Here is a 13,355-nt window from a genome sequence, read left to right on the forward strand (position 1 = left end):
TTTGTCTATTTTTTTTATCGCTAACTATATCCATTTAATGACGTGTTTGTTAAATTTTGTCAAGTACATTTTAAATACGTATGAAATTATAAAATTAAATATTATATTATACTGATTTGAAGAATTGTTATAAGTAGGCGTCGAACGACCTTTGTTATTTTGATAATCAACACAAGCTCTCGCTAGGTCGTAATCTCATAATTCGTTTCTTTGACGATAAATTTTAATTTGCGACATGACTTTCGCGAATTAAGCTAAATTGCCGGAGCTTTTCCGTGCGGTCGCTTCGGATAAATCTCCAAAATTCACCCTTTCTCATCTCATCCAGCTTATAATTACAATCGAGCGATTTCAGTTTCAGAAACATGTTATAAGTCATATTGACAGGCGAAATTTAATAATCGCAAGAACCTTTCTTTCTCGGGCCACGAGCGCTTCTGACGGTTTGTTTTAACCCTGTCGAATTAAATTCATTCAAACCGAACTGTGTTTAAGATAATTGATTCGGAGGGCGGCCCGGAAACCCATCCCATGTTTTCCATCATTCTCATGGGGGTAGCTGTTCGTTGCTACCCTATGAAAATTGAACGCTCGTCAATTATTGTAGGATTCGCTCTAACGACGGTTCAGCAGAATCCATTATAACGGAACCTTCGTCTAAATTTTCGAGTATATACACGGCAAGAGTTGCGTGTCTGGAGAGAAAGAAAATTTTCAGAACAATTTTCGGTTCACCTACGCTAAAGTTCACCATTTATCACGTGGTTATGGTGCGGCGGACTACTTTTCTTAATATTTTACCTGAGACCGCACACACTTTTGTGTATGACACGAAGCGGTTTATTTTTAATATAATGTGTCCAAAGCATTCAACTTTTTATACATGAGTTCCAAACAGAAAGGTTATTACTCTAAAAATAGATACACACTCGAAGCAAAAAATATTATTTATGGTTTAAAATATTTTGTAAATAAAAATCAAAATAATGTATTGGCAATCCAAAGTGTTTTATGCAACTTCTTTTAACACTGTTTCCTTCGAAGTCTTATCTTATTTGTACACTTTGCTTTCAAAGTGTGTTTTAAGTTTAAAAAAATGACAAAGAAATAAAGATTTCTAATTTAATCGAAAGCAATAATAAAACTGTTTACTGAAAGAAAATCAATGGGTAAGAAGAACAGCATAATTAATTTCATTACGCGCAAAATCGATGCTAGGACTTTTCCCAACAAATCAAAATTTATTTTTGAAGGAATTCGAATGTATTATTATTGAAAATCCCAGTGGAAAAGATGTAACGATTGGAAAATAAAATTATGAGGCCAATGGTATATTTTGAATTCTGAAAAAAATGAGTTTAGGGAATATTTTAAGATTAATAAATTTAATAAAAGCAATAATTTTGCATATTTTTCTTCACATAAATACACAATTTATTTTGTACGCAAAATACTCTTAGAAATTTATCATGGATTTATGTAAAATAATCTAATTGAAAATTTTGATTCTTGCCATTATAAAATAAGCTATATTTTTGTATAATATGATATATACATACTACAATATATAGTGTAATTTAAAAAACTAAAAAAACTCGTTTGAATATATATGTGAATCGCAACTATTATTTTAATGTACTTAATGATGTACGAAATATATGTGAGTTTAGATATTTATATCTTTATATTTAACTAATAATTTAATTTTATAGCAATTGAATTTTAAACATTATGTATTGTAAGTAAATTTTGGCATACTTGCATAAATATAAAAAATAAATTAAGCACGAAAAATTAAAATAAATAACATTTACTAAATATATATCTACTCATTTATAATAACACATAATTTTTTTTCTAGAAATGTGTTTGTTATTAGACATTTTTGTGAAATTATGCTATGCAGTTTTTAAAATTATAAATATTTGTCATAAAAGAATAGTATATTTCTTATAATAGGTCAAAATAGTTATTGTAACTACTACGCTATATCTGTTTGATTCGTTAATTAGATACAATTGTCAAAAATCAATTCAAAGATTACATGTAATATTTTTACAGAGCCATTTTATTTTATATACTGTCTAGAAATGCACATTACCGATATTATTGAAACACGGGTGTCTTTCATATGCTGACCAGCGCGGACTAACCAAAAATTTATTTATTAAAATATCACAATAGACATTCAAAACTTTCTGAAAATGTTGTTATTATATAACATATAATATAACGTTAAATGCGAGACTGTCGCTTTACTAGCTCATCAAAGTATTAAACGACTGTTTCATATCTGTCCAGATGCATCCCTAAACTAGTGATGTAGTGTCTAAATATCTCTTAGACTAGTCTAAGATATATTTAAAAACAGATACACATCGCCCAAACAATATTTTTTGCTTGAGAATTTCTTGCGGCAACATATAAAAATACTTTAATTTAGCCCAATGAATTTGTACCAATTCAAAAACAGAGAAGTCACTGACTATACAGACGAAGCTTAATATCCAGAATCTAGAGTTTAGCCCGCTCTAAGGACTACTGAATTTTTTGGACTTTGATAAGAGGACTTTATGTTTGATGTACACATTAAAGAAAAGTTTTTAAAACGTAGTTTTAGCATCAAAGCTAATAAAATATTTTTTAAATTTAGTGTAAATCTCATTCTTGTCTATAAGAATAGGTTTTTAAATTTGCATTAAAAAGCATAATTAATAATAAAATAAAAGTATTCGGTTTTAGAAGATTTTTATTAATTGATAAGATAAAATCCAGAAATAAAAAAAATTACTCAATCTAAAATATTTTTACAAAAAATGAAACACGTGATTTAGTCAAAGGTGTGTGTTTATATTTAACGTTTATTATTTTGACTTAGTTAGCTTAAAAGCTACGGGTAGAAATAATGTGCCTAATATATTGCTATTAACAGTGGTTTAAAAGGCTATCGAACATTAGCATATTATGCCACAGTAACGTATTATTTCGTAACAATTTATATCAAAAAATTGAAAGGCACATGCAGTCGGTTTTATAGGTCACCTTCCAAGAAAAAGTCGCCGTGTTAAAGTTTATTTCCATTTCACGTGATGCACGAAACTGAAAAAGCAATTTACCGGCAGAGCGCGCTTTATAATTGCTCCCCTGCAAATACACCGAAAATGTATATTTATGATTTTGCAATAATTGAATCGCACCAATCTAGGGACGGTCAAAAGTCGTGTAGCGAACGACAAAGGACAGTCTGCTTTGAATGGCATAATAATTCGTCCAATCAAGTCCCGATCCGATTTCGTTCAACATGAAACGCTTCCTTCCTCTTCTCGCGCGTATTTACGTCAATCCTATTAAGTCTTGAATTCGATCATTCGTACTTTGAAATATGTTATTTCAGATACGGCAATGTGTAGGCTGGTTTTATTTAAAATGTGCGATTTATCAGCGTGTTGAAATAAAAAAAGTTACGGCGCTAATTTACGTCGAAACTTTGTTAGCGATCACGTAATTTGACTAAAAGTTTACAATCCTGGCTCTTTTTCACAGGCAAAGCGAGGTACTGGGACGTATAAGCGGATTTTGGCTTTCAAAAGCGATCTGCTAGAATCCTTTTTAACCCTTAACACTCAAAGGGCCGCTATAACCTACATTTATAATGATTCTTTTAGCTTTTAACGACAATGTGTTTTATGATTTTAAATTTATAAAAATCCATAAACAAATTTTGCTGTCACACAGCTTTTTTATAAAAGCTTTGTGCAGTAATTTCATAATAAGTCTGAATATTACTCTATTAGATTATGAAATAGAAGTTTATTATTGTTTTATGTGTATATTGTTCTTATTTCTGTTTTGTATATAAGCTAAGGGCGTTAAAAAGGGCTGAAGTTGTGAAGTCGCCATTGAGCCTACCTGAGCTTAGTTTCTATGGTAAAAATATGTGTAGTATTAATCAATGCCAACGTTAACATGTAAACTTTCTGCGAGAGCTCTCAGAAAGGATGGAAAATGGCGTAGCCGGTGCAGGCGCCCTTTCCCACTTTCGCATGTATAGGCCCCACAGAAACATTCCCATGAAATATATGTTAAAACCGCAAACATTTGCTTAGAAGGCTACGCCAAATGCCTGCAACGAGTCAAGTCGAGCAAAACTTTTGCGCGTGGGGGGAAATAAATGGCGAAGAATGAAACGGGGATTTCCCATTGAAGTGGGTCATTTTTATTTCGCTTTACACACAAAGTTTTATGTGTGTGTATACAAGATTTTATATTTTTTTATTATAGCGTGTTGAGCTTAAACACTCCATGGAAAATTGTGTTTGAGCCCACTTCGCCATCCGCTCTGCCATAAAAGCTTTCGCACAAAAGTCTATAACGCTGCCTTTAGAGACAACTCGAATTATAATATCAACATTAACAGGATGAATATTTTGCCTCTTTATACTGATTCATCTATAAGAGAGAAATTGTTATCACGATGTCATACCGGTAAAAAACATTAAAATATTTTATCATGATTGAAAGCTTTATACAAGCTTTACCATACCATTTACATCAGTGTGCTTAACCTTTTCAGCCACCGCTGCAGCATACTGTATTGGGTAGTCCTGAAATATGTCGTTTTTCAATAAAACAGTCAAATCACTTTGAATGGTAATTTTTATTTTATTGATTTATAATGAAATTTTCTTTTAAAGATATACCATTAACACACCTTTTGGGCATTTTTTTAAATTCCATTAGTACTTAATGCTTTGATTTAAAATATTCTGATTTTTTTATTGAATTTTCATAAAAATTTGTTTTAAACTCAATGGCATAAAAAACATTATTTAAATGGTTATTATCAAACATTTAAGTTGAAAAAATTAACTTAAAAGCAGACTTTTAAATAGTTGATTATTGTTATTCATAGACTTTTTTTATAACAAATATCTTTAAGGCTATTGTATAATTTATGACATATTCACATTTACCCTTTAAACAAATATCAGTCATATAAAATCATGCAGACAAGTAAAAAAATATAAATGTAACATATAATATAGATATCTGTTTCAATGCAATTCTATGCTTTTTTACTATTAGAGAAGGACTTAAATTGTTTGACAAGAGTGTACCGATTGCATAGCTTTAAATTTACAGCACATATTAAATTTACAGTTGTTTTAATGCACTATTTTGCTTTTAGTAGCTGATTCTGTCTCATTTAAAGTTTTAAATAAGTTTAGACGTTTCAATCAAACGGTTTCTAATTAATTTGTCAGCATGTTCAAACCAGAGATATTTGGCAAGAATTTTTTGTGTCTCTATTACTGCACATTCTTACATTATTTTTGGCGGTACGATAGATCCCGTTTTAAAGTTATTTTTTTAAATAATTCTATCGTTTTTGTTAGGCCATTGGCGATATGTAAATTTATTTATTATGCTCATGCAACACGAAAATTTTATGTAGTTCCGAATTGGCAGTCTATTTGAATAGTTTATATAGTCTGTTTTTGTAAAATACAACAATAATATTAATGATAAGATTATTAATAATAATATCATTTTATAGTTTATATATGTATACTGCGTGTATTTTTCAATTGACACATTTTACCTTCCTGATTACTTGTTATGTCAAATTTGTTATAATATGACACGGTATAAGAAAAATATATTTTATTTATAACACAATTTAACACGTGCCAAGATAATAAGTAAACACGTTTGTTATTGACATGTGTAATATAATAACATGTAAATATAATATTAACCACATTTAAAGATTTGTTTTCTTAGGGGTAAATTGATGTTATGTCTGTTTTGCGGCGTGTATTACGAAAATTGTATATTGTATTATCATGCCCATTTCCTAATGCTTATTTGCGTCACTTAATTTGGATCGAAACTCATTTCAGGTAAACAAGGTATAATGTAAATATTTAATATTACTTTGGTTTAAATATCGTGGGAGTTATTTTATTTGTATGTGTATATGTACACATGAAATTTACGCAAACGAAAGAACATAAAAGACATTTTCTTTGCATTAATTTATTTAATACCTGATATTATACAGTCGCAGTGATTCAGCAAACGGCGTGCGCTAAACAGGATAATGAATAATTTCAAGGCCTATCGTAAATATAGCAAAACTGTGCTTATCATTATATTCAGCATGAATAATGTATGCCAAAATGTTGAAAATTTTACCTTTTCATTGTTGACAAAGAGAAAGAAAACGTTTTTTGAATTTTTAACACAAGTTACATTATTGCCGATAATATTACCATTGCTGGTATAAACTAATTTATTATACTTTGCTGTGAAGTTTGAGCAGGTCTTTCATGATAAATTTTTTGAATGAATCACAAAAAGATCTATTATGTCACACAAATAATTTGCATAATTATATATTGAAAATATTTTTTTTTTAACAGAACATTTAGGTCATTTTCTTTCTTTGTTGTCATCATCGATGGTTTCTAAGTATTTAAATTTTTGTACGGATTCAGATATAAAGATTGTGAATAATATCATTAATGTGAAATGGTGCAAATCATACACAGTGCTTTCTATTATATCAATGTCATCAACATGACTAAGATGTATCATAATTCGAATATTACGAATTTATAATGTGGACGATCTATTTATAATTATTTTATGTTTTTTTAATAATATCGGCAAAGGGGTATTCTTAATCAGTTGTAATAAAATTTAAATATTTTTTTGTTTAAAAATAAAATCATTTAAATACAACCCACAATAAATTTTTTTTCATCAGGTTTGATTGTATTATAAAAATAACAGAAATTAAAAAATGAAAACATTCCTGGACTGTACTGTAATTTTATTTATTTAACAGTGATAGTTTTTGGTAATATTTAAAGGTTAACAATGCAAATATTGGCTCATAAGATAATTTAAAACTAAAATACCTACATATCGTGAATCAAGAGCATCGTTACCTAATTTTGTTTACTTAATTGAGATATATGATTGCGAATTTAGTTTAAAATTTACTTATTTTATTAGGAGTTTCTAAAAAAATATTTTTTTAAATTCTGGTTATCGAGACTTGTACTTTTACAAGTTGCAAAGTAACAAGAATCAATATTAATTTAAACATTTTTTGTGCAATTTTATTACAAAGTGTATTTTTTGTATATTTTAATATCAATTAAGAAATCATATTTTTAGTTATTGACCTAATAAAATGATTTATTTTTTAAACAATTAATATTATATTTGTTATTAAAAATTTTAATGGCTTATATTAATGAAAAGTCTTTTTGCCAAATTTTTCATCGTCTGGGCATTAAGAAATATTTTTATTTTAGTGTTACATTAAAATCAAAGAAACCAATGCTACATTATTTTATTAATTTCCCTCCCTATATATCTTAAATATTTATCGATGTCAGATTTTTTGTCATAGTAATTTATATTTTTTGGTATTATCATTATTGATCTCGTCAATTTTACATTTCGAAATAAGAACTATAAAAGTATTTTATTTGCTTAAGGCCCGAATTAGTTCACTCTTGTTACATCATTGGTTAAAATCTGAATTGAATTTAATAATTTTTAATTTTTTTTTCAATTGCCAATAAAATGAAATCTTAAAATAAAAACAAGTAATTGTTTATTTATAATTTTATTACATATATATATATATCATTTAAAATTTAATTTCTAGAAAAATCATGTAATTTCAAATTTAAGACTAGGTTTAAGGTTTACCAGGAAATCCTAAGACTATTTTTTATAATCCATTATCAATTACTAATGAAATTGCACATATAAACCATTAGGTTTTAAAGCTCATATTTTCAGTTAACAATGTAATATTAAACTTTTTGATGCAAATTTAAACGGTTAATTATTTAATATGTTTCATTTGCTCATATATAGTAGTTTCAACGTAGGCACAATACCCAGATAAGCAATTCAACATATGTATGTATATACGAGCACATACAAGTAATATGTTATAAATAAATAATTTAAGGTCCGGATCTTAAACTAAGGAAACTCTGATATTACATCTTGCGTTCTAAAACAGTGTTAAGCTTGAGAGGGAAAATTCTTATTATTTTTAATAATTTTTAATCTATCCTATAGCGATAATTTTAATATATATGTATAAACAAGTCTATCGTAGACTAATTTTATGAACAAATAAAGGGATTGAGTATATTACATACAATTTAATGCTGTTTCGCCATCCAGAAAAGCTGGTATTGTCGTCGTGATGTGTTCTTATGATTTCTGGACTATCCGTTGATGCCTCTCGTTTCAATGCAGTCTCTTGACTCGTCTTTGCTGTGTGATTCTCTTTGCATTTCTTACTGCGTCTCTGCCTTTAATTTTTGTAATGTGTCACATCTTTAAAAATGCTGGTTCGGGACAGCTGTGGTGAATTGTAGACGAGGATGTTTGCAGGCCAATTGCATCGCTTCTTTGGCACTCTCCCGAAATGTGTTTACGCTTTGAAATAGAAACGGTCCAGATGGCTACTTAGGCTATCGGAAACTAAGAGCTGAAGAACAATAGTAAGAAGAGTAGTTATTTATCGTTACTTATGGGTAATAAGCGTTTCGGTTTGGATATGCTATTGGGTGGTCCATGCAATATTTTCAATTACAAACACATTATTTTATCAAAAGATCAATTTTTCATTGTTGTGTAAATACATTGTGTGTGGTCCACATTCGTAGCGGGTTGATCATTCTTTTTGTCTATTCGAAATTAACGTTTAAATGTTTCTAAGTTATAACAAATGGTGCAGGGTAACTACTTGCACGACATTTATAAATATAAAGAAAGAGAATATCATTTTTCCAAGAATATAAGTGCACACAATTATTTTATTGGAGGATTGAATCGTTTTTGCAGGACGTATTTATTTAACGTAAACTCTAATGCTTTTAAGGATATTTATAAATAGTTCTTAATTAAACACTTGATGTAAATATACCATAAAAATATGTCCTACTTTAAAACATGGCCAATTAACAAAACTTATAATGGTCAAAAGTTCACTAGTGCTTCTTTTTGGTTATTGTTGGGAATTAACAGTGGGTCAAAGGACGACCGCCGTCCGGTACCGGACCAGTACTCGAACAAAACCATTGCGGTAAGAATGCAGGCTAGTCAGTGGCGGTTGGTGGTTTTGTACCGTTTTCTCTCTATTTTACCACCTCGCTTCGAATCCTTTGACTTGTGAACCCTCTTTAGACGGGTGACAGGAAACCTATACCGTAAACATTTGTATGTGTGTGTCCGTCTACATACATGTACATACTTATATCCATCCATCCAGAGAGAATCAAACAATATTTTTGTTTGACGTTATAAAATGAGAAATACAGGATGATTCACATTTAAAAAATATATATTATTTCTTTAGAATGTTATTTGAAGAACATAGGTACTCTTTAAAGCATTGACAAAATACTGATAATTAGTTCCCATTTATGTTTCTTCTGTGAGCATTTCATGTGTGTGTTTTGAGTTTTAGCTTACTGATTATTTCTAAAACTTTCAAGGTCTTCTAAAACCCATAGATTGAGAGTCTGTAGTGCAAACACCATATCTATCAATTTATTATAATATTATTATTGCAAATAAGTTATTCACTTTTTTTTAATTCACCCTTTACAACATTTAAAAATATAGTATGTCCGGTGTGTGAAATACGTTCGAAACATATACATAGTGTGTTTACACGTGAAATGTTTGCAGGAATTTTTAGTGAGAAATAGGTCATGTGTAAGTCCCCTGGCGCAATGCAGATTGACGAATATTTAATGTTAAAAAAGTGAAAGAGAGAAAGGAAAAGTTATCCCCTTGTTTGCGTTACACGTGCTGTATAATACAAACAAGAGCTAAAATAACATTAAAAGCTAATATAAAAATTAAATTTGTATTAAATTATTCCTAATAAAATAAAATATATTGTAAATAAAATACATATATTTCATTAGTTTTTTTTATATTTATACTATTTAAGTAAATAATATTATTTTAAAATGTAATCTCACATAAATGTATACGTTTATATGGAGGTAATAAAACTTTCTTTTTATCACCTGGGCTATATTCGTTTCAGCAAACTTCGTATATTATTCGCAAGTCCAACTAGGAATGATAAAACACAACTTTATACCTGTTTTGTTTGCTTTACTTTGAATATAATTTATTGTGTGTATTTTTTATTAAAAAATATAAATAATAAAAACATATTTTATGTTAGATCCTTGTTAATTTGCATGCAAAATATATTACATATATTTAAAAATTATATAAATAATAAACCAAATTTACATAAAAGCTTCTACAGATTGTAATTTTAATTGAACATACGTATGTATGTTTTGTGTGAGTAAAACAGTTTATTTTTTTATGTATATCTTAAAAATATTGATATATCAATTAGGCATACAACAAGACTATATATATTGTGTGCTTCGTAAATTGAAAACATTGTGGCTAAATGATCAATTTTCATTATATCAAACAATTGGTTTATCAGTAGTGACATATTACTAATTAGGTCAAATTTTTACGAACATAATGTTTGATTATAGAATTTAGTAATAATATGTATCTAGCACGTATGTATTTATATAAAAATGTTCTAAAGTAATAATATTAAAAAATATTAATTTAAAGATATTTTGGGTTAGATATTTGGAAATAAGTTACTTTGGATATACTTGCGTTTATAAATTAACCATGAATTGTGGAAAGTATAGATTATAATAAATATAAATGAGAATAGCTGTATTTATATTCACTGTTCCTAGAATTTAACAAATTAATTGATTTATTCTTGGAATTACTGTATAATATTAACCAGATAGCAACTATTTGTGTATTCGAAATTCAGTTATGAAAATCATCAATCCAGTAATTTGATTTATGTTTCATATATTATATTATATATAATATTATATTAAATCTGTTATTTTATATCTAATTTTTTAGTATGACATTTGACATTAATCAATCTGTGGCATATTAAAAAATATTAAATAAACATAATGCAACACGATTGAATACTAGAAAAACATATTTTGATACACGGATTAAATATCCTCAGCCCTCGCGATTTTAATCGCAAGCCAAAGTTTTCTCTAGCACAACAAGTTAATTACATAAAATTGTTCGCAATTGTATATATTAAATGTGAGTCATCAAGTCAAATCAAAACCACTTCAATTGACATGCTTGTAATAAAACGACACTTTAAACTTCGTTGTTAGTCATATTTTGATACAAAAATTTTTAAATACAAATTTTTCCGACTACGGCGGAGAAGTATACGAAAAGCTCGCTCAACCCCAAAAACTTTCCACTCCAGAATACCCAAATTGAAAGTTTTCTCGCTCGACACACGACAAAGGTTTTAAAAGTGACGCTTTTGCATATAAATGTGTGTATATGTACTTCGTTGAGGCGTTCAATTACAACTAATATATACAGTGTCAGTGTGGCGCTCGCGTTTGGGCACCATTTGTGATATGGTGGTCAGTTTCGCGTGAGTATGGTCACTAACGACACTAATAGAATAACACTAATCCCTCGTTTGCCAAATCACAAAGGTACCTGTTTATCATCACGCCATGTTACAGTTACAAACACACGCGGCGGTAAATACTGCCAGTGCGACCCTCATTTCGCAAACTCTAGGTCTCCGCGTAACATAAAAACGAAGGGTTGGGGCAAACTCATATTTTTCATTGCCAGGGTGTACATACAAATAAACACACGACATGTGCCATGGCATGGCAATTATGCTATAATTTCATTTGACTCTGGCATTTCGACTTGTTTTGGAGCGTTTTCTCTCTTTGTGCGGAGAAAAGGTCAACTTCTATAACATTTGCGCTAATTATATTTTCAATGACTGAGAGCTGAATTGCGCTATTATTTAAACTTTTGAGACTTTTTATTATTATGTTGACGCAGTTACCACAATGCTAAATTTTCTTGGCTTGTCTTGGATTGCGGGAAAAGGACACACAAAGAAAAAAATGGTATATTTCAACCGATGCGTAGTTTAAAGAGTTATGAAAATAATTAAAAAAAAGTATTTATTTATATATTTATTTAAATTAAGATAACTGTGACATAATTACACGTCGTTATTGTATGTTTCTATAGTCATAACATTACTACCGACATCGTAGGAATATTCTGATCGAGATCGGAAAAACAATTTCTGACGGTTGACGGAAGTCCATCTCCATAAATAATCTAAATTCGGATAGAATGCATCTGAACTATTTTAAATGATCTGTATTTAAAATAAACAAGAATTTATGAATAACCATAATATTAGAGGGCTTATGATAAACCCTCCACAATTTCCCGAAGAGGTGAAGTATCCTGTCGACAATCAACCACTATAGTCCTTTTTTAAAAGTTGCATAAGGCTCAAGAGTTTCGACCCATTAACAAATATGACCGGATACTGTTTTCGCTTTAGTACACAGTGTAAACTATTGTATCTATGTAGGCCCGACCTCCTACTTAGGCTGTCGCGAGTGACAGTCACAGTCAGGTAAACCGGCGCGAGAGCTATTGCTAGAGTCCAGCATGACTTATTAATTTAAATATAAGGATAAAGAGTATAAGGAATTAAAGGGCAGAATTCTTTAAAAAAAATTATCAATAAAGTCATAAGAGTTAAATTTTTTTTTTATCTATATATATATTTGTATTATTAATATTGTTTATTTTTGTATTATTAATATGTATAAATCATGCAAAATATAGTGAATAATTGATTTATTTCAATTGTAGCCATACTCGATGACATTGATTGACGTTTGGATTCTGATGAAAATCTCAATGTTCTGTTTCTTTCTATATTTGAACAAAGCTTGTATCACAATATATATTATTTATCCGTTTTTGAATAATACAAAAACAGGATCAATACACAGGTTTTATTGTATATATATATGTGTTATAATAAAAGCAAAATATGTAAGCATATTTAAATACTAGATTTAATTATACGTATGCTTTATTTTCATGTATTTTAAGCCGTGATGATATAAAATATTAGAAGTTTAATATATGTAACGGTTTTAAAACCTTATAACCGCTAAAAAATAAATAGTAGTTCAATTTTCATATTTAGTGCTTTTTAGTAGCCAAATTTTAGGTAATAATATAACGTAAGATTACTGTATACATAGAATAATTAAAGTTTTGTTGAAAATAAAATCGGACGGTGGACATTTCACTAGAGCACAAGATAGCGTCAGATGCTTCTCTCTTTTTCGGGACGGTGACTTTGTGAGATAAAAACGTAGCGTACTTTTATCGTTTCGTTAAAATGTGTACGGTTG

At 28.9% G+C, this 13,355-nt stretch overlaps 1 protein-coding gene across 1 annotated transcript in view; it reads left to right on the plus strand.

Annotated features, from left to right (window-relative positions):
• The window catches only part of LOC148226501 (zwei Ig domain protein zig-8-like), a 301,938-nt gene that overhangs the window by 23,708 nt on the left and 264,875 nt on the right, over positions 1-13,355 (plus strand). The window lies entirely within an intron of this gene.

This window comes from Plectrocnemia conspersa, unplaced genomic scaffold (assembly GCF_051122295.1).
Source record: "Plectrocnemia conspersa isolate PC_06_02 unplaced genomic scaffold, ASM5112229v1 ptg000014l, whole genome shotgun sequence".
NCBI classification, from domain to species: domain Eukaryota; kingdom Metazoa; phylum Arthropoda; class Insecta; order Trichoptera; family Polycentropodidae; genus Plectrocnemia; species Plectrocnemia conspersa.